The sequence below is a fragment of the Ovis canadensis genome, chromosome 9 (assembly GCF_042477335.2).
Source record: "Ovis canadensis isolate MfBH-ARS-UI-01 breed Bighorn chromosome 9, ARS-UI_OviCan_v2, whole genome shotgun sequence".
NCBI lineage: Eukaryota > Metazoa > Chordata > Mammalia > Artiodactyla > Bovidae > Ovis > Ovis canadensis.
In genome coordinates this window covers 88,516,250-88,537,875 of record NC_091253.1, presented here as the reverse complement: position 1 = coordinate 88,537,875, position 21,626 = coordinate 88,516,250, and the positions used below count along the sequence as shown (strand labels likewise).

At 37.9% G+C, this 21,626-nt stretch overlaps 1 protein-coding gene across 3 annotated transcripts in view; it reads right to left on the bottom strand.

Annotated features, from left to right (window-relative positions):
- Positions 1-21,626, bottom strand: part of STK3 (serine/threonine kinase 3) — a 310,137-nt gene that overhangs the window by 191,818 nt on the left and 96,693 nt on the right. The window lies entirely within an intron of this gene.

The window sequence follows — 21,626 nt, the reverse complement described above, 5'->3', positions numbered from 1 at the left end:
CAATACTGAAGTGGGTTGCCATGCCCTCCTCCAGCGTATCTTCCTGACCCAAGGATTGAATCCTTCATTGCAGGCAGATTCCTTACCATCTGAGCCACCAGGGAAGCCCACAAATTATATAATTTTTAGTGATATTTTGCATATTATATTGTTTTAACATCTTTACACACATATTTACAAACTCAATGGGAGGTTCAATTTGTGATGAATCTAAAAAACTCCTTACAATGGAATCAAGAACTGGTTCAGCCCAGGGAAAGCAAATAACAAAGAACATAAAACCATAAGGCCATATTTACAGCTATCAGAGATCACTAATTCATATTCCTGTTTTAAGGAAGAAGAAATATGTATTTCACAATCCAAACTTGAAGCCTTTAAACTATATGTCAATAAATGAAGAGCTCACAGTCAGCTCTCAAACTATCAATTATAATAGCCAAGAGATCAAGTCTGAAAACATTTCACCTCAAATAAAAAAGCTACTAGAAGAAACTATGAGGCACTTTCTACTAATATCTCAAAAGAAGAACCAAGAAAAGCTCCAAAAGCAAGAGAATATTTCATATTTTCCATTTCCATGCTTCACATATTTGTTTTACTATTAGAAGACTGTCTTTTTGTTTTGTCATGCCTAATGTTTGTCTAGTAAGTTTCCATTAAATGTGTTACAAAAGGTTTCTTTTGGCAATGATAACTATATTTCAAATACACATTTAACAACAAAAAAGAAAACTGTCATTGATAATTTTAACATAAAATTAAATTATTAAAATAAACTTTCAAATATTATATGTTGACATCAGTCAAAGAATTGGGACATGAAGCATGTAAGCTTTATTGGATCAAAAGCAGAGTTTAGGTCAAGCTTTTTAAAACAGCCAAATGTTTAACAATTGAAGAAAAATACACATTATGTGCTTTATGGATAAAAATACAAGGTCAGTGGGAAATAAAGCATTCTACTTTCTATATCACACATCAGCATCATCAGTAGTGTTACACTACATGTGATATGAGAAAAAACTTCACAACTATAAAGTATTTTTAAAAATTATCTTTTCTTCTGAAGATCTTTATTAATTTCCTGAAATTATTTAAATGTGTTTCACACTAAACAGAGATGTATTTTTCCCACATCTCAGTTCCATAAACATCTGAATAAAAACATGCATTCTGTATACCCTCTGATTTGTATGTCTAATATCAAGAGCTGAGTGAGTTGTGCAAAACAGTATAGTTGTTCCTCAAAGAATTAAAACACTGAACTAATTACCACATGATCTAGCAGTTAAAAGCAAGAACTCAGATATTTCTACACCCCTGTTCAAGGTTCATCGTAGCATTATTTATAATAACCAAAAGGTGAAAACAAACTCAAGTGTCAATGGATGAATAGATAAAGAGAATCTTGTATATACACACAATGGGATATTATTCAGGCTTAATAAAGAAGGAGTTCTTGACACATATGCAGAGTACATCATCCAGAATGCTGGACTGGATGAATCACAAGCTGGAATCAAGATTGCCGAGAGCAATATCAACAACCTCAGATATGCAGATGACACCACCCTTATGGCAGAAAGCATAGAGCCTCTTGCTTGATCAGGGAGAAAGAGGAGAGTGAAAAAGCTAGCCTAAAACTCAACATTCAAAGAACTAAGATCACAGTCAATATCTTGTAATAAGTTACAATGGAAAATAATCTGAAAAATAATATTATGTGTACATGTATAACTGAATCACCTTGCTGTGCACCTGAAACATTCTAAGTCAACTATACTTCAATAAAATATATATATATATATATTAAAAAAACAAAACTAAACTAAGATCATAGTATCTGGTCCCATCACTTCATGGCAAATAGAAGGGGGAAAGTGAAAACAGTGACAGATTTTATTTTCTTGGGCTCAAAAATCATGGTGGACAGTTCCTGCAGCCATGAAATTAAAAGATACTTGCTCCTCAGAAGGAAAGCTATGACAAACCTAGACAATGTATTAAAAAGCAGAGACATCACTTTGGCAACAACAGTCCATACAGTCAAAGCTTTGGTTTTTCTAATAGTGTAGTGTAGTGTTAATTCGCTTAGTCATGTCTGACTCTTTGCAATCCCACAGATTGTAGCCCGCCAGGCTCCTCTGTCCAGGGGATTCTCCAGGCAAGAATACTGGAGTAGATTGCCATTTCCTTCTCCAGAGAATCTTCCAGATCCAGAGATTGAATCCAGGTCTTCTGCGTTGCAGGAAGATTCTTTACCGTTTGAGCTACACAGAAGACAGATAGCTGTAGTTTTTCCAGTAGTCATGTACATATCAGAGAGTTGGACCATAAAGAAGGCTGAGCACCGAAGAATTGATGCTTTTGAATTGTGGTGCTGGTGAAGACTCTTGAGAGTCCCGTGGACAACAAGATCAAGCCAGTCAGTCCTAAAGGAAATCAATCCTGAATATTCATTGGAAGGACTGAAGCTGAAGCTAAAGCTCCAATAGTCTGGCCACCTGATGCGAAGAACTGACTCACTGGAAAAGACCCTGATGCTGGGAAAGATTGAGGGCAAGAGGAGAAGTGGTGACAGAGGATGAGATGGTTGGATAGTATCACCGACTCAATGAATATGAGTTTGAACAAACTCCCTGGATATAGTGAGGGACAGGGAAGCCTGATGTGCTACAGTTCATGAGGTCACAAAGACTCGAACATGACTTAGCAACTGAACAACAACAATATGGATGAAGCTTGAAGACATGCTAAGTAAAGAAGTCAGACAAAAAAGGACAATATTACATGATTCCACTTACTATGAGGTGCTTCAGTTTAGTTAGTTCAGTTCAGTCACTCAGTCGTGTCCCAACTCTTTGTGACCCCATGGACTGCAGCATGCCAGGCCTCCCTGTCCATCACCAACTCCTGGAGTCTACTCAAACACATACCCATTGAGTCGGTGATGCAAACCAACCATCTCATCCTCTGTCGTCCCCTTCTCCTCCCGCCTTCAATCTTTCCCAAAATCAGGGTCTTTTCAAATGAGTCAGCCCTCCACATCAGGTGTCCAAACTACTGGAGTTTCAGCTTCGGCATCAGTCCTTCCAATGAACACCCAGGACTGATCTCCTTCAGAATGCACTGGCTGGATCTCCTTGCAGTCCAAGGGACTCTCAAGAGTCTTCTCCAACACCACAGTTCAAAAGCATCAATTCTTCCACGCTCAGCTTTCTTTATAGTCCAACTCTCCCATCCATACATGACTGCTGGAAAAACCATAGCTTTAACTAGACGGGCCTTTGTTGGCAAAGTAATGCCTCTGCTTTTTAATATGCTGTCTAGGTTGGTCATAGCTTTTCTTCCAAGGAGCAAGCATCTTTTAATTTCATGGCTGTAGTCATCATCTGCAGTGATTTTTGAGGTGCTTAGAATAGTCAAATTTATAGAAACAGGAAGAATGGTGATTAGAGATGGGATGAGGGATTAGTAAAGAATTATTGCTTAATAAGTACAGAATATCAATGTGAGATATTGAAAAACAGCTAGGATGAATAGCAGTGATGCTGCAGAACAATGTGACTGTATTCAGTGCCACTTTAAAATGGCTAAATGGTAGAATTTATGTGATACATATTTTATCATAATTTAAAAAATGAAAAAAAACTTTACAGTTCTGGAAACAGGTGGTGGTGAAGGCTGTACAACAATGTAAAGGTACAGGTGACATTTAAACATGAGCTGAATGGCACAGGTCCATGCATATGCAGATTTTTCAATAAATACTATGTACATCATTGAACTATACACTTAAAAACAGTTAAAATGGCACATTTTATGTTACGTGTTTTCCAACAACTGTTTTTTAAAAGTTTGGTGAAGTCTTTGAGTAATTAGTTTCAGTCTTAATTAATCATTTTTAGAGCAGGTCAGAATACAGTTACTGAGAAGTTTCTGAATACTTTGTAAGCAACTACAGCTAACCAGCCTCCTAAATGAAGCACTGCCTACCAAAAGAATTGCTGCCCTTCAACCTAGTGGCCCTGACTAAGCCGGGTGACCATATCAGTGAGTGAGTGAGTGAAAGTCGCTCAGTCGTGTCCGACTCTTTGCGACCCCGTGGACTATACAGTCCATGGAATTCTCCAGGCCAGAATACTGGAGTGGGTAGCCTTTTCCTTCTCCAGGGGATCTTCCCAACCCAGGGATCGAACCCAGGTCTCCTGCATCGCAGGCAGATTCTTTACCAGCTGAGCCACATAAAATGTCCCTAGAGAATGCTGTATATTGCTACTGCAGCAGTCAGGGATGGGTTCTTAAAATGCAGCACTTGCATTTTGTTACATGCAAGCATGAGCGTGTTATAAACAGAATAAACTTTAGACTCGTTTTCCCCAAAGCTAAGGACTGCACTTTCACCTTCAACTGCATCCCCTCTTTCTGTGACTAGGGCCTTGTTTCCCTGATTGTCATCTTTGGCCCTGCTCCCTACATCTTTAATCCTCTCCCTGCATCCTTCATCTCATTCTAAAATCAGATTAAGTCCTCTCATCCTAAAAATCTTTCCTCAACTCTGATCCCTCTAAACTAGTTTCCCAACTTCTCCCCTCCTCTTGGTTGCCAAATAACCTAACATAGATTCTACTGGTACTGTTCCTCGGCCTCCATCCCTCTTCATTCCTTGATCCCTCAGGAACTGGCTTCTGCCCTGCCACTCACTTAAATTACACTCCTGAAAGTTAACCATGACTTCCAATCTGATAATCTCTTCATACTACCCAAACTAAAGGAAAAAAAGACAAACACTGATAAAAAGTCATCAATCACTTTCTTCTTAAAACTTCTCTCCCTTGCCTGAAACACCATATTCTCCAAATTCTTCTCTGACTCTCTGGCTTCCCTTTCACCTCCCTGCTCCCAACCCCCAAACAGGAGTATTGTTATTCTGTCCTTCATCATCTTTTCCTTCTCTCCTAAGAACTTTTCAGAAGCTTTCTTTTTGAAATTTTGCAGTTATTTTATAAATGCAGAATACCATCAACACAAAGGATACTAGAAGGAGTCAGGTAGTTGAAGAACAATTATACTTATGCCAAAAGCTAATTAGCTGGCAAAAGAGGAATGCTTCTCTATTGCACATGCATATCTCAGTGTTCAAGGTTAAGAAAACCACATTTGTATTTTTTGGCAGGTAAAATACATTTTAAATGAAAAAAACATTTGGAATGTTTTCTATTTTAAATGACTGTACTGCTAGAAGGAAGTATCTAACAATCTGGTCATTATTAATTGCCTGTTTTCTGATATGGTTAATTATTTAGGCTTGATGCAATCATTCAGCTGGTTAAGCCTGCTTACTTGATACAGAGTTAAAGATAGGATGTATAAATGGCAATGTAATATAAATATCAGTTTCTTAAAGCTCAAAAATAATAATTTCCTCTAGAAGAGAGTTTAAAACTTTCATATAGAAATAAAAAATGAAATCCATAGAGAACCAATGTTATACCTTACTTTAAAAGTTGTCAGAATATTTATAGTCTTTAAAAGTATAATTTATGGTAACTAACAGATAACAATTTATTAATATCAATTAATAATATTAAATAATGATTTATTGGTATTAAATATTAAAGCCAAGACATTTTTGCACACTTTGGGACTGCTGACTAGCAATGAATCCTTTTTTCATTATAGTTAGTTGCTTAACAATGATTTGTCAGTTACAGATGTATGGCCAAGTGATTCAGTTATGCCCATAGCATGAATACTGGAGTGGGCTGCCATGACCACCTCCAGGGGATATTCCCAACCCAGGGATCAAACCCATGTATCTTACATCTCCCACACTGGCAGGTGGGTTCATTACCACTAGCACCACCTGGGAAGTCCTTTAAAAGTATAATTTATGATAATTAACGGATAATAATTTATTAGCAGCAAATTTTAAAACCAAGACATTTTTGGACACTTTAGGACTGTTGACTAGCAATGAGTCTTTTTTAAATTTATTTATTTTTACTGAATGAAAGATTCTTTGAATTCTATAGTGCTTTACAATTTTCACAAGTTTCATAAAAAAGGAAAATGACTTATTTTAAAGCTTTTTATCATAAAAGTAAAATATCTAAGATTATTTCATGTAAGCAATTTTCTAAACATTTTAAAGCTTAAAACACTTAAGAATATGGGGACACTCCCAAGATATAGTGCTAAACGAAAAACAAAAATTACAAAACAACACAATCTCATGATTCTAATTTTGGTTAAAAAACAGTATGTTTCTCAAATAAGAATACCATACATCAAAATGTTAACTGTGAATCTCTAGGCAGAACAAGTGATTTTTCTTTTCTTCTTTATATTTTGCTTTCTTCCTTCCTTTCTACAGTAAACATGCATTACCTTTATAGCTGGGCTTCCTGGAAGAATATAAACTCTACACTCTATTCAATCTTGTGCCTTACACTTTGGCAGAGCTGAAAAACAAGATCATCTGCCAAAGTTGTACCAAACGGCTTTAAAGCACTCTCAGTGTTCTCATGAACCTAATCTATCAACAGATTCTGTTAATCCACTTTTAAAAACATACCCCCAAAAAACAACTATACCAGACCACCTGACCTGCCTCTTGAGAAATCTGAGCAACACTTAGAACTGGATATGGAACAACAGACTGGTTCCAAATAGGAAAAGGAGTACGTCAAGGCTGTATATTGTCACCCTGCTTATTTAACTTCTATGCAGAGTACATCATGAGAAACGCTGGGCTGGAAGAAGCACAAGCTGGAATCAAGATTGCTGGGAGAAATATCAGTAAACTCAGATATGCAGATGACACCACCCTTATGGCAGAAAGTGAAGAGGAACCAAAAAGCCTCTTGATGAAAGTGAAAGAGGAGAGTAAAAAAGTTGGCTTAAAGCTCAACATTCAGAAAACGAAGATCATGGCATCCAGTCCCATCACTCCATGGGAAATAGATGGGGAAACAGTGGAAACAGTGTCAGACTTTATTTTGGGGGGCTCCAAAATCACTGCAGATGGTGACTGCAGCCATGAAATTAAAAGACGCTTACTCCTTGGAAGAAAAGTTATGACCAATCTAGATAGTATATTCAAAAGCAGAGACATTACTTTGCTGACTAAGGTCCATCTAGTCAAGGCTATGGTTTTTCCTGTGGTCATGTATGGATGTGAGAGATGGACTGTGAAGAAAGCTGAGTGCCGAAGAATTGATGCTTTTGAAGTGCAGTGTTGGAGGAGACTCTTGAGAGTCCCTTGGACTTGCAAGGAGATCCAACCAGTCCATTCTGAAGGAGATCAGGCCCAGGATTTCTTTGGAAGGAATGATGCTAAAGCTGAAGCTCCAGTATTTTGGCCACCTCACGTGAAGAGTTGACTCACTGGAAAAGACTCTGATGCTGGGAGGGATTGGGGGCAGGAGGAGAAGGGGACGACAGAGGATGAGATGGCTGGATAGCATCACTGACTCGATGGATGTGGGTCTGAGTGAACTCTGGAGTTGGTGATGGACAGGGAGGCCTGGCATGCTGCGATTCATGGGGTCGCAAAGAGTCAGACACGACTGAGCGACTGAACTGAACTGAACTGAACTGAATCCAATCATCTCTTGTGTGGGTCATTCAAGTCTCCTAGTTTCTGTGATTCTACCCTTGTAACTCCTCAAGCTATTCTCATGCCACTTCCCTTCTCAGAAATCCTCCCTGACTTCTCATCTCATTCAGAATATGAGTCTAAGTATTTACTGTAGCCTTCAAGTCTCTACGATCTGGACCTGGAGTTACCAGGCACACTCCCACTTCGAGACTGATGAACCTGCAGTTGGCTGCCTTTATGTGGTATATTTTGTACACGGATATCCATTTTCTTAAAAGTTTTCATTCAAGAGTCATCTCTTCAGTAAGGCCTTCACTAGCAATCCAATACTGTACATCAACCACTCTACCCCATCACTGAAATTTCCTTTCTCACTTACCTGTTTTATTTTTTCTACTGTAGGACTTAATCATTAACAAACTTTTGTTGTTGTTTAGTAGCTCAGTTGTGTCCGACTCTTTTGTGACCCCATGGACTGTTGCCTGCCAGACTTCTCTGTCCATGGGATTTCCCTGGCAAGGATACTGGAGTGGGTCGGCATTTCCTTCTCCAGAGGATCTTCCCAATCCAGGGATTGAACCCATGTCTCCTACATCTCTTGTACTGCCAGGCAGATTCTTTACCCCTGAGCTACCAGAGAAATCCTAAGGTGGTGTATTTACTTCTCTTCTTCATTATCTCTCCCCCTCATTCAAATATAAGCTCAATAAAGAGAAATTTTCAACTTTTTTTTGTATTGTTGCATCCTCAGAACTACAATCGTCCCTAGCCATAGTAAGTGTTCAGTAAATAACTGCTGAATGAACGAATAAATACATTCCTGTGTACAGCCAAAGCTTTTGGGTCACAGTAATAGCTGACTCACCTAAAGTCATGAAATGACTGCAACTCATTTATTCATATTTTGAAAATCAGTATCTAAAATGACTTCACACAGGGCTAAGAGCTGAAGAACAGCTTCAATAAACAATAATGTAGTCATATTTTCTTAAACCTAAAAGGGAACTTCTAGGATCTTCTCTTCAAAATTCAGCAATAAAATTATGACGTGATTTGTTATATCAAGGGTTCTCTGGGAGATCACATTGCTGTTATTGTTGATACTAAAAAGTAAGCAATATTGGCTAAAACGACAAAGTCACTCTTCTAAGTTTTCCACTAGAATATTCAATTCCACTCTAGGAGGCTGGATATAAAAACATTCCTTATATATAAACAAAAAACAAGCTGAATATCATACTTCTATGCACCTGAGTATCTGTTATCTAAAAGATCTTGAGATATTTTATAAACATCAATCAATGCTGTGCAAAGAAAGCTAAGACGGAATAGGCAATTAGATACTGTGAAAAACTGTAGGCAATCAGAAGAAATGCAGTCCATGGTGGCAGTGACACAAGCTAAGCAGGAGGTATGGATAATCTGGGTAAGTGCCATGGAAAAATAAATATCATGATTGGACTCGAGGCAAATGGAAACAGCTCAAATTGGCTTCGTACAGTAACTCTGCGGAACATATGATGTCCATATGTCCGTTACCAACAAACTGAAACATGGAAAGTAACAAAAGCCAATGCTGTGACGGCTATAAGAACACACCCAATGCCAGTCTCTACCACACCGCAGCAACAGAACTTACTGCAGCTGCCAGGTAAGCTGGCTACGAAGTCAGAAGCAGTAAGAAAAGAAAAGGGGCAAGACCTACTATAAACTGTTCTCTTCACACACAGAAGAAAAAGCCAGATCTACACTAGGAAGTAAAATGGGACCACCATCAAGGCTGAAAATAAAGTGCAATTTTTCTTTTCTTTAGAGTCCGCAAAAGTATGAAATACTGTAGAATTAAAGAGGTCAGCATTTTGTCCACAGTTACAAATGATTTAAGATTAAAAGGCCTAAATAAAATAAGAATGGGATAGGATGGAATAACATCCAAGAAAAAAATTAAAGAACTGCAAACGTGACTTTTCAAATTCAAAACACATAATAGTAAGCTAAAGCAAAGTGAACAAAAGATGTGCTGGGAATCCATCATGTTGTATGTCAGTGCTAACAAGTCTACCAGATTTTCTTTCCATATTCTCTTCACCCCAAAGTGATTCTTCAAGATAAAAATTACAGTTGATACCAAAGAAGTACTGCTTACTCAAATGTCATGAAGACCAATATATACAGCAGAGCCGAAACTATTTTTAAAAAAAATTATAAAAAGTAAACTAACATCTTAGAGCTTATCTGGTGGCCCTGACCCTTTCAACCAACCATAACCAGATATCCCCAGCCAGGTGAACTGCATAAAAATAACCTCAGCCCTAATTCAGAAATACATTGGTTGTCACTCACTGAAACTATACAGTAATAAGATCCAGCAGTTAAAAATACATAACTATTTTACAGTAAATATCAGTGTCATTCCTGTTTCAACCTGACTTCCCATTCTACCCTCAAACCCCCCAAACTTGAAACCAAGTACCATTTGTTGAGTAGCTGGAGTGTGGTTAAGGAAAGGAAGCTATGCTTGTTTGTAAGGAATCTGCCATTTCCTCCCTGCCAAAACACTTGTTTAAAAAGTCATGTAATATTTCTATTAAATTGTAAATGCAGCCGACAAGGAAATGGCCTACTGGCAGTGTACTGCCTTTGTGGCAGAGCCAACGGGCCTACAGCAAAATAGTGCGCATGATAATTTCAACATGCATTCCCAAGTAACAAAATTGGGCTTTACATAAATACCACAGAACCTGAGCAAGATCCAGAAAAAGCAATGAAAATTTGCCCAAGCTTTCATGCTTGCCTGTATCAATTGTATGTCATAACTAAAGCAAAATAGAAAAGCATCTACATATGTCCAAGAAGCTTGTGAAGTTAGATCATATAACCCTGGGAAAACTATTGCAACTTAAATCTGTGTATTTCTTGTTAACCACTGTAACAACTCACTAATAAAAATTAAGAAAAACTGCGGGTATCAAATGAACCAAAATGTACTAACTGCATACAAGTCCTTAAAGACTATAATGCAACTTATTAACAGGAACATATGTTCGGCATAAGCCACAATTGTTATGTTAAATTACTTCTTCCTTTGATATCACTCATTTGATTACAGAATTTAAGAGATTCACAAACCTTCCAATTAAAACGGTGACCTTCAGTTTATAAGTCACTTACTGCAATGCTTATAAAGTCACCTCTGATCATTTATCCCTTACCTTTCATTACATAGCACAACTACATGTAATTATGCTATTTAAACGATCCCAGATGTAATGAAGATGATTCTATTTATGTAAAAGTTCTACTGAAAACTAAGTTAACATAATCAAACAAATAATCTGTACTTAATATATTCCTCTAGGATAGCTGAAGCTGAAAATTCTACTCTGCAAGAATTTAGCTAAAATAGTTTTTAAGTCAGGTATGTTCTATCTGCCTTCATTTTTTAAAATATGTCTGATTCAGCCATGATTTTAAACATCAATATGCTGCAGACAGCATTTCCTCCAGAAACATTATGAATTTTTAAGTGCAACAGACATGGAAGCAGAGTCAACACCTGCCCACAGATACTTCGCAATGTCCTAGGACAAAAACACCTAGGTATTTGTGTCTTCTAAAATAAACGTTAACCTAAACAGTTTCTATGACTCATTTAAAACAAAGCACAACAAAACTTACAATAATCAACACAGTTCACTTCCGTTCAGTTCAGTCGCTCAGTTGTGCCCGACTCTGCAACCCCGTGAGAGGTGAGGCAGCATGCCAGGCCTCCCTGTCGATCACCAACTCCTGGAGTTCACCCAAACTCATGTCCATTGAGTTGGTGATGCCATCCAACCATCTCATGCCCTGTCGTCTTCTTCTCCTCCTGCCCTCAATCTTTCCCAGCATCAGGGTCTTTTCAATTGAGTCAGCTCTTCACATCAGGTGGCCAAAGTATTGGAGTTTCAGCTTCAACATCAGTCCTTCCAATGAATACCCACGACTGATTTCCTTTAGGATGGATTGGTTGGATCAATACAGTAAGTCTATACAATTGATTTTAAGACCTTCAAGAGGGTTAATGACTGCATCACCATTAGCAAACCAAAGCTACTGTCCAGAGGCCAACATTAACTCTTTCTGATCTCCTTCAACATATTAACAGGATCTAAAGTAGCAAATATGTGTTTGTGTATATTTACACACACAGAGAAATATATATATATCAATCAAAGCAATTTAAAATTGAAACTTTAACTACACTTAGTAAAAGTTCAAAAATCAAGTCAAGAGCAACGGTATGGCTTTCAGTTCAGTTCAGTTCAGTTCAGTTAAGTCGCTCGACTCTTTGTGAACCCATGAATCGCAGCATGCCAGGCCTCCCTGTCCATCGCCAACTCCAGAGTTCACTCAGACTAACGTCCATTGAGTCCGTGATGCCATCCTGACATCTCATCCTCTGTCATCCCCTTCTCCTCCTGCCCCCAATCCCTCCCAGCATCAGAGACTTTTCCAATGAGTCAACTCTTCGCATGAGGTGGCCAAACTACTGGAGTTTCAGCTTGAGCATCATTCCTTCCAAAGAAATCCCAGGGCTGATCTCCTTCAGAATGGACTGGTTGGATCTCCTTGTAGTCTAACGGAGTCTCAAGAGTCTTCTCCAACACCACAGTTCAAAAGCATTAATTCTTTAGCTCTCAGCCTTCTTCACAGTCCAACTCTCACATCCATACATGACCACAGGAAAAACCATAGCCTTGACTAGATGGACCTTAGTCGGCAAAGTAATGTCTCTGCTTTTGAATATGCTACCTAGGTTGGTCAAAACTTTTCTTCCAAGGAGTAAGCATCTTTTAATTTCATGGCTGCAGTCACCATCTGCAGTGATTTTGGAGCCCCCCAAAATAAAGTCTGACACTGTTTCTACTGTTTCCCCATCTATTTCTCATGACGTGATGGGACCAGATGCCATGATCTTCACTTTCTGAATGTTAAGCTTTAAGCCAACTTTTTCATTCTCCTCTTTCTCTTTCATCAAGAGGCTTTTTAGCTCCTCTTCACTTTCTGCCATAAGGGTGGTGTCATCTGCATATCTGTTTATTGATATTTCTCCCAGCAATCTTGATTCCAGCTTGTGTTTCTTCCAGTCCAGCATTTCTCATGATGTATTCTGCATAGAAGTTAAATAAGCAGAGTGACAATATACAGCCTTGACGTACTCCTTTTCCTATTTGGAACCAGTCTGTTGCTCCATGTCCAGTTCTAACTGTTGCTTCCTGACCTGCATACAGATTTCTCAAGAGGCAGGTCAGGTGGTGTGGTATTCCCATCTCTTTCAGAATTTTCCACAGTTTCTTGTGATCCACACAGTCAAAGGCTTTGGCCTAGTCAATAAAGCAGAAATAGATGTTTTTCTGAAACTCTCTTGCTTTTTCCATGATCCAGCGGATGTTGGCAATTTGATCTCTGGTTCCTCTGCCTTTTCTAAAACCAGCTTGAACATTAGGGAGTTCACGGTTCACGTATTGCTGAAGTCCGGTTTGGAGAATTTTGAGCATTACTTTACTAGCATGTGAGATGAGTGCAATTGTGCGGTAGTTTGAGCATTCTTTGGCATTGCCTATCTTTGGAATTGGAATGAAAACTGACCTTTTCCAGTCCTGTGGCCACTGCTGAGTTGAATGTTGAGCTCTAAGCCAATTTTTTCACTCTCCTCTTTCTCTTTCATCAAGAGGCTTTTTAGTTCCTCTTCACTGTCTGCCATAAGGGTGGTATCATCTGCATATCTGAGGTTATTGATATTTCTCCCGGCAATATCGATTCTAGCTTGTGCTTCTTCCAGCCCAGTGTTTCTCATGATGTACTCTGCATAGAAGTTAAATAAGCAGGGTGACAATATACAGCCTTGATGTATTCCTTTTCCTATTTGGAACCAGTCTGTTGTTCCATGTCCAGTTCTAACTGTTGCTTCCTAACCTGTATATAGGTTTCTCAAGAGGCAGGTCAGGTGGTCTGGTATTCCGATCTCTTTCAGAATTTTCCAGAGTTTATTGTGATCCACAGAGTCAAAGGCTTTGGCATAGTCAATAAAGCAGAAATAGATGTTTTTTCTGGAAATCTCTTGCTTTTTCGATGATCCAGCAGATGTTGGCAATGGCTTTCAAGTTGTACTTAATTAGTATTTACTTTCATTTTTCATTTACCTCACTGACTCTTATTCTAACCTACAGGTACAACATTATTATTATAAGAAAGAAGAACTTCGGCTTGCTAGATTTTAATATTAACACCACAAAGTATCTTTGAGATAGGAAAGGGAATTGAGCACATATTCACCAAAAACATTTATTGGATGCTTTTATGTAAGTTACTCTGCTTTTCAATTAGGCACTCAAAGACAAAATACACTTGCATTTAAAACTTGGAAATAAGACAACAGCACAAACACTGCAATATTGATACATAGGAATTTTAAAAGAATCATAAGAAAGACAAGAGAAAGGTGGTACAAGAATTCAGAGGGAAAAAAAAAAAGACTTCTTTTTTAAATTAGTGGAACTTCAGACAATAATTAGACATACATAAAACTAAACTTTCCAGAAGTTCAAGAGTTTGGGGCGGTGGGGGGAAATCACAGATGTCCTATGAATATATAGTTCCTGGTTCCAAATTAAAACACAGAACAGTGATATGCTGTAATAAAGTAAATAATGAACAAAACCATATCCTAAATATACAATATAATAAGAAACTCTCTTGAGGGTCTCCAATACTATTATTGAGAGCCACAGTTCTCAATATTTGGGGATCAAGAAACTTGTATTTTCATTGATGAAAACTGTGAACTCTCTCACCATAAAATGGACATCTGCCAAAAAAAAACAATATTTAAATGCAGTTCTGGGGGTCCACTGACTCTGAATTCTCTGCTCAAGAAAAAACTCATTCTACTCTCTTGTGAATCACAGTTTCCATTACTGAGTATGTAGTGAAAATGAAGTAGAAAACATCTGGATACCACAGTATGACCTGAGGTTAGAAAAGAGAGTCCACATGTCTCTCTGTCCTCGTGGGCTCATTATTTCCATATTGTTTCCAGTAGGGGCTGCAGAAGTCATCTCAGCAGCCATAAGCAAGGGCTTAAAAGCTTTCAACAACCTCCCCCAGCTGGCAATAAACTCCCCTGGGCACTGTATAAGCTCCCAATACCTCCAACTCTACTCAATAAGCCAAGAAGACAACAGTAGATATTATCAAATAGGGTACCCTCTGAAAGAACTTGAATTAATTTACAATTTCAATTTGAGACTTGAAAACTTAATAAAGCCACCTAATATTTCTAAAGTATTTAATATTATATATATATATTGCTCATTTATAATGTCTTCTATGATCTTCATAACAATTTAGTGAAATGGACCATTTGTTGCTATTCAGTTGCTCAGTCATGTCCAACTCTTCGTGACCCCATGAACTGCAGCATACCAGGCCTCTCTGTCGTCCACCATCTTCTGAAGCTTGTTTAAACTCACATCCATCAAGTCAATGATGTCGTCCAACCATCTCATTCTCTGTCGTCCCCTTCTCCTCCTGCCTTCATTATTTCCCAGCATCAGGGTCTTCTCTAATGGGTCAGCTCTTTGCATCAGGTGACCAAAGTACTGGAGCTTCAGCTTCAGCACAATCCCTCCAATGAATAATCAGGACTGATTTCCTTTAGGATTGATTGGTTTGATCTCTTTGCAGTCCAAGGGACTCTCAAGAGTCTTCTCCAACACCACCCCTCAGTTCAGTTCAGTTCAGTTCAGTTCAGTCGCTCTGTCGTGTCTGACTCTTTGCAACCCCATGGACTGCAGCAGGCCAGGCCTCCCTGTCCATCACCAACTCCCAGAACTTGCTCAAACTCATGTCCATCAAGTTGGTGATGCCATCCAACCATCTCATCCTCTGTTGTCCCCTTCTTCTCCTGCTGTCAATCTTTCCCAGCATCAGGGTCTTTTCAAATGAATCAGCCCTCCACATCAGGTGGCCAAACTATTGGAGTTTCAGCTTTAGCATCAGTCCTTTCAATGAATATTCAGCACTGATTTCCTTTAGGATGGACTGGTTGGATCTCCTTGCAGTCCAAGGGACTCTCAAGAGTCTCCTCTAGCACCACAGTTCAAAAGCATCAATTCTTCAGCACTCAGCTTTCTTTATAGTCTAACTCTCACATCCATACATGACCACTGGAAAAACCATAGCTTTGACTAGACAGACCTTTGTCAGCAAAGTATGTCTCTGCTTTCTAATATGCTGTATAGGTTTGTCATAGCATTCCTTCCAAGGAGCAAGAGTCTTTAATTTCATGGCTGCAGTCACCATCTGCAGTGATTTTGGAGCTCACAAAAATACAGTCTGCCACTGTTTCCATTGTTTCTCCATCTATTTGCCATGAAGTGATGGGACTGGATGCCATGATCTTAGTTTTCTGAATGTTGAGCTTTAAGCCACCTTTTTCACTCTCCTCTTTCACTTTCACCAACAGGCTTTTTAGTTCTTCTTCACTTTCTGCCATGAGGGTGGTGTTATCTGCGATTCTGAGGGTATTGAAATTTTTCCCAGCAATCTTGATTCCAGCTTGTGCTTCATCCAGCCTGGCATTTTACATGATATACTCTGCATATAAGTTAAATAAGCAGGGTGACAATATACAGCCTTGATGTACTCCAATATAACTAAGTTACAGATAACAGAATTTATTTAGGACTCATACACCAGGTTACCACTACCATGTGGCAACAATGAAAGCATTATGGCACTGGAAGAAATCAGATTTCCAAAGGTTGGTACAGTGATTCTTGCCCTTAAAATCGAAGTTACAAACCAATACTGGGTCACAAAATCAACTGAATGGATTTGAACCACCATTTTTTTTTTAATGGAAAGATGAAGTATAACAGAAGATAAGCCTGTGATAGAACAGATATCAGAGTGGATCACAAATAGCAATTCACAATATAAAATTTATTTCACATGGGACCCATTATAGACATACACAGATAAGTACTGTTTATGTTGTGAACATGTGATGTGCTCAGACCCTTCAGTTGTGTCTGACTCTTTGCAACCCCATGGTCTGTAACCCACCAGGCTTCTCTGTCCACAGGATTATCTCAGAAAGAATACTGGGTAGGTTGCTATTTCCTCTGCCATCTTCCAGACCTAGGGATCAAACCTGTGGCTCCTGCATTGGCAGGTGGAATTCTTTACCACTGAGCTACCTGGGAAACTATTTATGTATATTTTGTTTCAACTGTGTGCACACACATGCATGCCCACATGTGCATAATATGCCACAATGTGGAATATATCTAATAAGATCAGTCAAAAAAGTATGAAATATAAATCATCTTTCAATCATTAATAAATCAAATTAAATTGTCTCCTGTAAATGCTCCCACACAAATACAGAGAAATATTGCCTTTGTTAGTATCCCACATTAAAATCTTTAAAAGATAGATTCTAGTATAATCCTTTATCTAAGTAAAACTTAATGGAAATATGTCTCCAATATTACTATTCATATTCACATAATTAGTATGTCAGTGAGAAAGTGATGATTGCTTCCTCAGTAGTTACCAAATTAATCATATTTACAGAGGACTTGGCAACATCAACAGCAAGGTTTGAATATAAATTAACAGTGGGAATTTGTCTTCCCCATGAAACCCTCAGGGATGACCTCAGCAGACTCAACCAAGAGAAATTGAGGTCTGCTTATTCTGTTTTCCCTGCTTATTCATCTCTTCAAGAATAATAACTCCAACTGGACAGAAATATGTTGAAACTGTCAATGTAATAAACTTTAATCCTCGATTTGGGGGCTGGAATGCCTCGTACTCCCACATGTATTAGGACCACAGGGCAGAACAACTCTAACTCTCAAATAGAGTGAAAAGCCACATGTTCTGGAAGTAGTAGTGAAATTCTCCAATGATCCAATCTGCCCCCTCCTCTGGATCCTTAGCTATTTCTGATCTGAAAGTAGAGTTAAGAGAATCAAGGTATCACTTAAAATAATCAGGCAGAAAAATGTAGGGAACAGATGGGGGAAGAAATGGAGTATAAACAGAAAGAAAAGTGAAGGTTCGAAAGGGACTGTGTGAGCATTCATGTACGCACACTGTTAGGAAATAGGGAACAGTCAAAGGAAGTAAAAGTAGCACTGGGGAGAAATGGAAAAGAAGGAAGATGAGGATAAGTTCAAAGGAGAAAAACAGGCAATGTAACGCCAAAATAATAAAAATCATATAGGCATATGATCCTTTATGATTCGTAATATACATATAAATGAATAAAAGTTGTTACAGTGTATGGTCTTACATTCTAAACAACTGAATATATATGTACTTCCTCCCCATACACACACACAGAGAAAGTAAAATAGTTATAACATCAGGATGCAAGTTATCACCAGGGTGGAAGTTCCAACAGAACAGGAAACACACCTGCACTGCTTCCCACTGCATCCTCAAAGTGTGACTGGGACACGATGAATGTGCCCTGAATATATGCAGAAGGAAATAAAGAAAAGGGAACAGAAGTAAAAGAATATAAGAAGAAAATTCCAGGGTTCTTGTCTTCAAAAAATCAAACATCCATACTTAGGTGACACTCAGTTTCTCTGACACAAAATAACCAATGTAGGTAACCATATATATTCTCCAGCTAGTCCAAAGGCTGACTTCCTGCCTCCACAGGAGAACAGGCATCTATTTTAACATTAACACTAAATCAAAAATATGTTAATATTTATGATTAAATTTTGTATTACTGCTAAAATGGATATGTCCATGATAAAAAAATAAACACAATTATATGGCAAATAAGTTTCAACAGCATTATTCTAATCACTAAAGGAATTAATAAAAATTATTTTTTAAAAAATCCCCAAAATGTAAACTCCAATTTACAACTATTAAATATTTATACAAAATCCCTAGAACACATCTATTGCCCAAAGCAAAGTAATACAACACTTAAATACAAATGAGCAATCCTCTACTTGTAGAGTAGCAAATCTGAGATACATTTTGACTCAAAGACCTCCCAAGGGAAGGACTAGGAGGATTTTACCCACAAGAATTATCAAGGGACTTAGACTGAGTATTAGAATTGGATACAAAAAGTGATGGGGGACAGCTGGAAGAACAATAAACAGGCAGTAAAAAGTCAAAGGGCTAGGAGACTTCAGCCAGCAAATAGAAAACGGCAGACCAAACTAGAGAAAAGCTGATTAAAATGAGACCAGAAACTCAACAACACAAAAAACAACCCAATTTTAAAATGGCAAATAACCTGAATAGTCACTTCTCCAAAGAAGATATACAAATGAACAAAAAGTACATGAAAAGATACTCAACATCATTAGTTATTAGGGAAATGTAAATCAAAACCATGAAGTAACACTTCACTCTCATTAGGATGGCTATTATCAAAAGACAGAAAATAAGTGTTGGCAAGAATGTGGAGAAACTGGAATCTTTGTGTACTGCTGGTGGGAACATAAAATAGCACAATGCTATGAAAAACAGTAGGGAGGTTCCTCAAAAATTTACACATAAAATTACCATATGACCCAGCAATCTAGTTCTGGGTATATACCCAAAGAATTGAGAGCAGACTCTCACAGAGAATAAATGTACATCCATGTTCATAGAAGCACTAGTCACAACAATCAAAAGGTGGAAGCAACTCAAGTGTCCAATATGGATGAATGGTTAAACAAATGTGGTATTTATAAAATGGAATATTATCCAGCCTTAAAAAAAGAATTTGGATATATGCTACAACAATGGATGAACCTTGAAAACATTAAGTGAAAGAAGCCAGACACAAAAGGACAAATATTGTATGATTTCACTTATATGAGATGCTTAGAATAGTCAAATTCATAGAAACAGAGAGAATTATGGTTATAAGGTGTTGGGGGAGGAGATAATAAAGAGTTATTTTTTAATGTGTATAGAGTTTTAGTTTGAGATGATACATATTTCTGTAGTAGACAGTGTGATGTCAATGTACTTTAATGCCACTGAACGGTATACTGGAAAAATGGTTTAAATGATACCATTTTTATGAATACTTTACCACAGTTTTTAAAATTTGAGAAAAGACAAGGAAAATAGATCCTGAAATTAATTGTTACTAATCTTAAATACATTTAATTTGAAAAAAGGGAACAGATTAGAGAGGATATAGTGGGTTGAAGAGTGGCCCCCAAAAGATATGTCTATATCCTAATACTCAAAACTTCTAAACCGGATCTCATTTGGAAAAAAAAAAAAAAAATCCCTGCAGTTGGAGATTGTTCTGGATTACTGGAGTGGGCTCTAAATCCTATGACATCTGTCCTTTAAAGAAAAAGGCAGAGGAAAATCTGAGACAGACAGAAGAGCGAAACGCAGACACTCACAAAGGAGAGAGTAATGTAAAAGGTGCAGGCAGGGACTGGAGAGATATAGCTGCAACCCAAGGAATGCCAAGGACTGCTGGCAGCCACCACCCCAAAGCTGGAAGTGGCAGAAAACGGAGTCTCCTTTAGAGCTTCTGAAGGAGTGCAGCTCTGTCAACACCTTCATTTCAAATTGCTGGCCTCCAGAATTGTAAGAGAATAAAGTTCTATAGTTTTAAGCCACCAAATTTGTGGTAATATGTTAAGACAGCCCTAAGAAATTACCATGGGGGTAAAAAAGATAAAATGAAAACTAAGAAAGTAGATTTGTTAAGCACAGAACATGTCATTCAAGCTAAAATTTAACTATGTAAAAAGCGAGAGAAAAAGGGAATCCTGAGCTTTGTCGCTGAGTTGTAATTTCTGGCCATACGATGTCAGAGGGCAAAGTCCTGTGCACACACACTGAGATGGGCCAGGTGCCGACCCAGGCACACGCAGCAGGAACTGGGGGATGGAAGATGTGCAGGTGTGCCGGGGGTGGGGACAACTTAACTGGCACCTCTAACCAAGCCCAGTCGTCCAGAATTTCTCAACTTGGTTCTATTATTAATTGGGCAGGAAGGAAGGAGGTCATGGATTCCCGTTTTATTTTTTTAATTAAAAAATGACTGACTCAGTTTTCAATTCTTAAGACCTGGATATAAACATTTTTAAAATTTTTTTAAAAAGAAATCATGTTGGATTAGGAGTATACTTGGTTGTGACATAGTGCCACGTAATTTGCAATGAGAGAAGCTACTCTGCGCTTTATTTTTTAAATCCTTGGCTATCTGCTAAAGAGACTACCTCATGGTCAAACTGAATATGTGGAACTGTTTGGTTGGAAAAAATAAGATTTATACTGGAGGAAGCAGAACAGTAATACTCTTAAGTTCTGGGTTAAATCCCAGCTCTGGCACTTAGCTAGGCTGTCTTGGATATTTTGGTTAACCTCACTAAACTCAAATATATCTAGCTGAAGATCACCCCAAAAACTTTCTAGCTGAAAGTACCAAAGATATCTAATAATCAGAAAAGAAATGAGAATTTTATTGATTGTTTTATGCTGACCTAGTTATATTTCATGTCAATATTTTCAAAGAATTCATGCTATTTTTCTGTTTCGCTTTAGCAAGAGGAGTTTACATGTACAAGGAAGACGATACATATCATATACAATTATGTTCCTCAAAGAGTTCTCTTTAAAGTGGCAGGCAGATTTTTAAATATTTCAGTATAGTACATTATTATCTACACTATTGAAGTTCAATTCATAATAGCACTATAGTATCAGAATTTTAATTTATTCTTCTTTTTCAAACACTCTAAAATATGGCATTATTTTTCCTCCCATCTGTTTACTTCACACATTTCTCCATCTATTCTGAAATCATCTTCTTTTCTTTACACACACACACACACACACACACACACACACAGACTCTCTCTCTCTCTCCCTCTCCCTCCTCCACCTTCTTTCTGCCTTCATTCCTATATCCTTTCTTCTCTAGAAATACAGCCACTAGAGGGCAATACGTTTACAAAGATAAATGTACTTA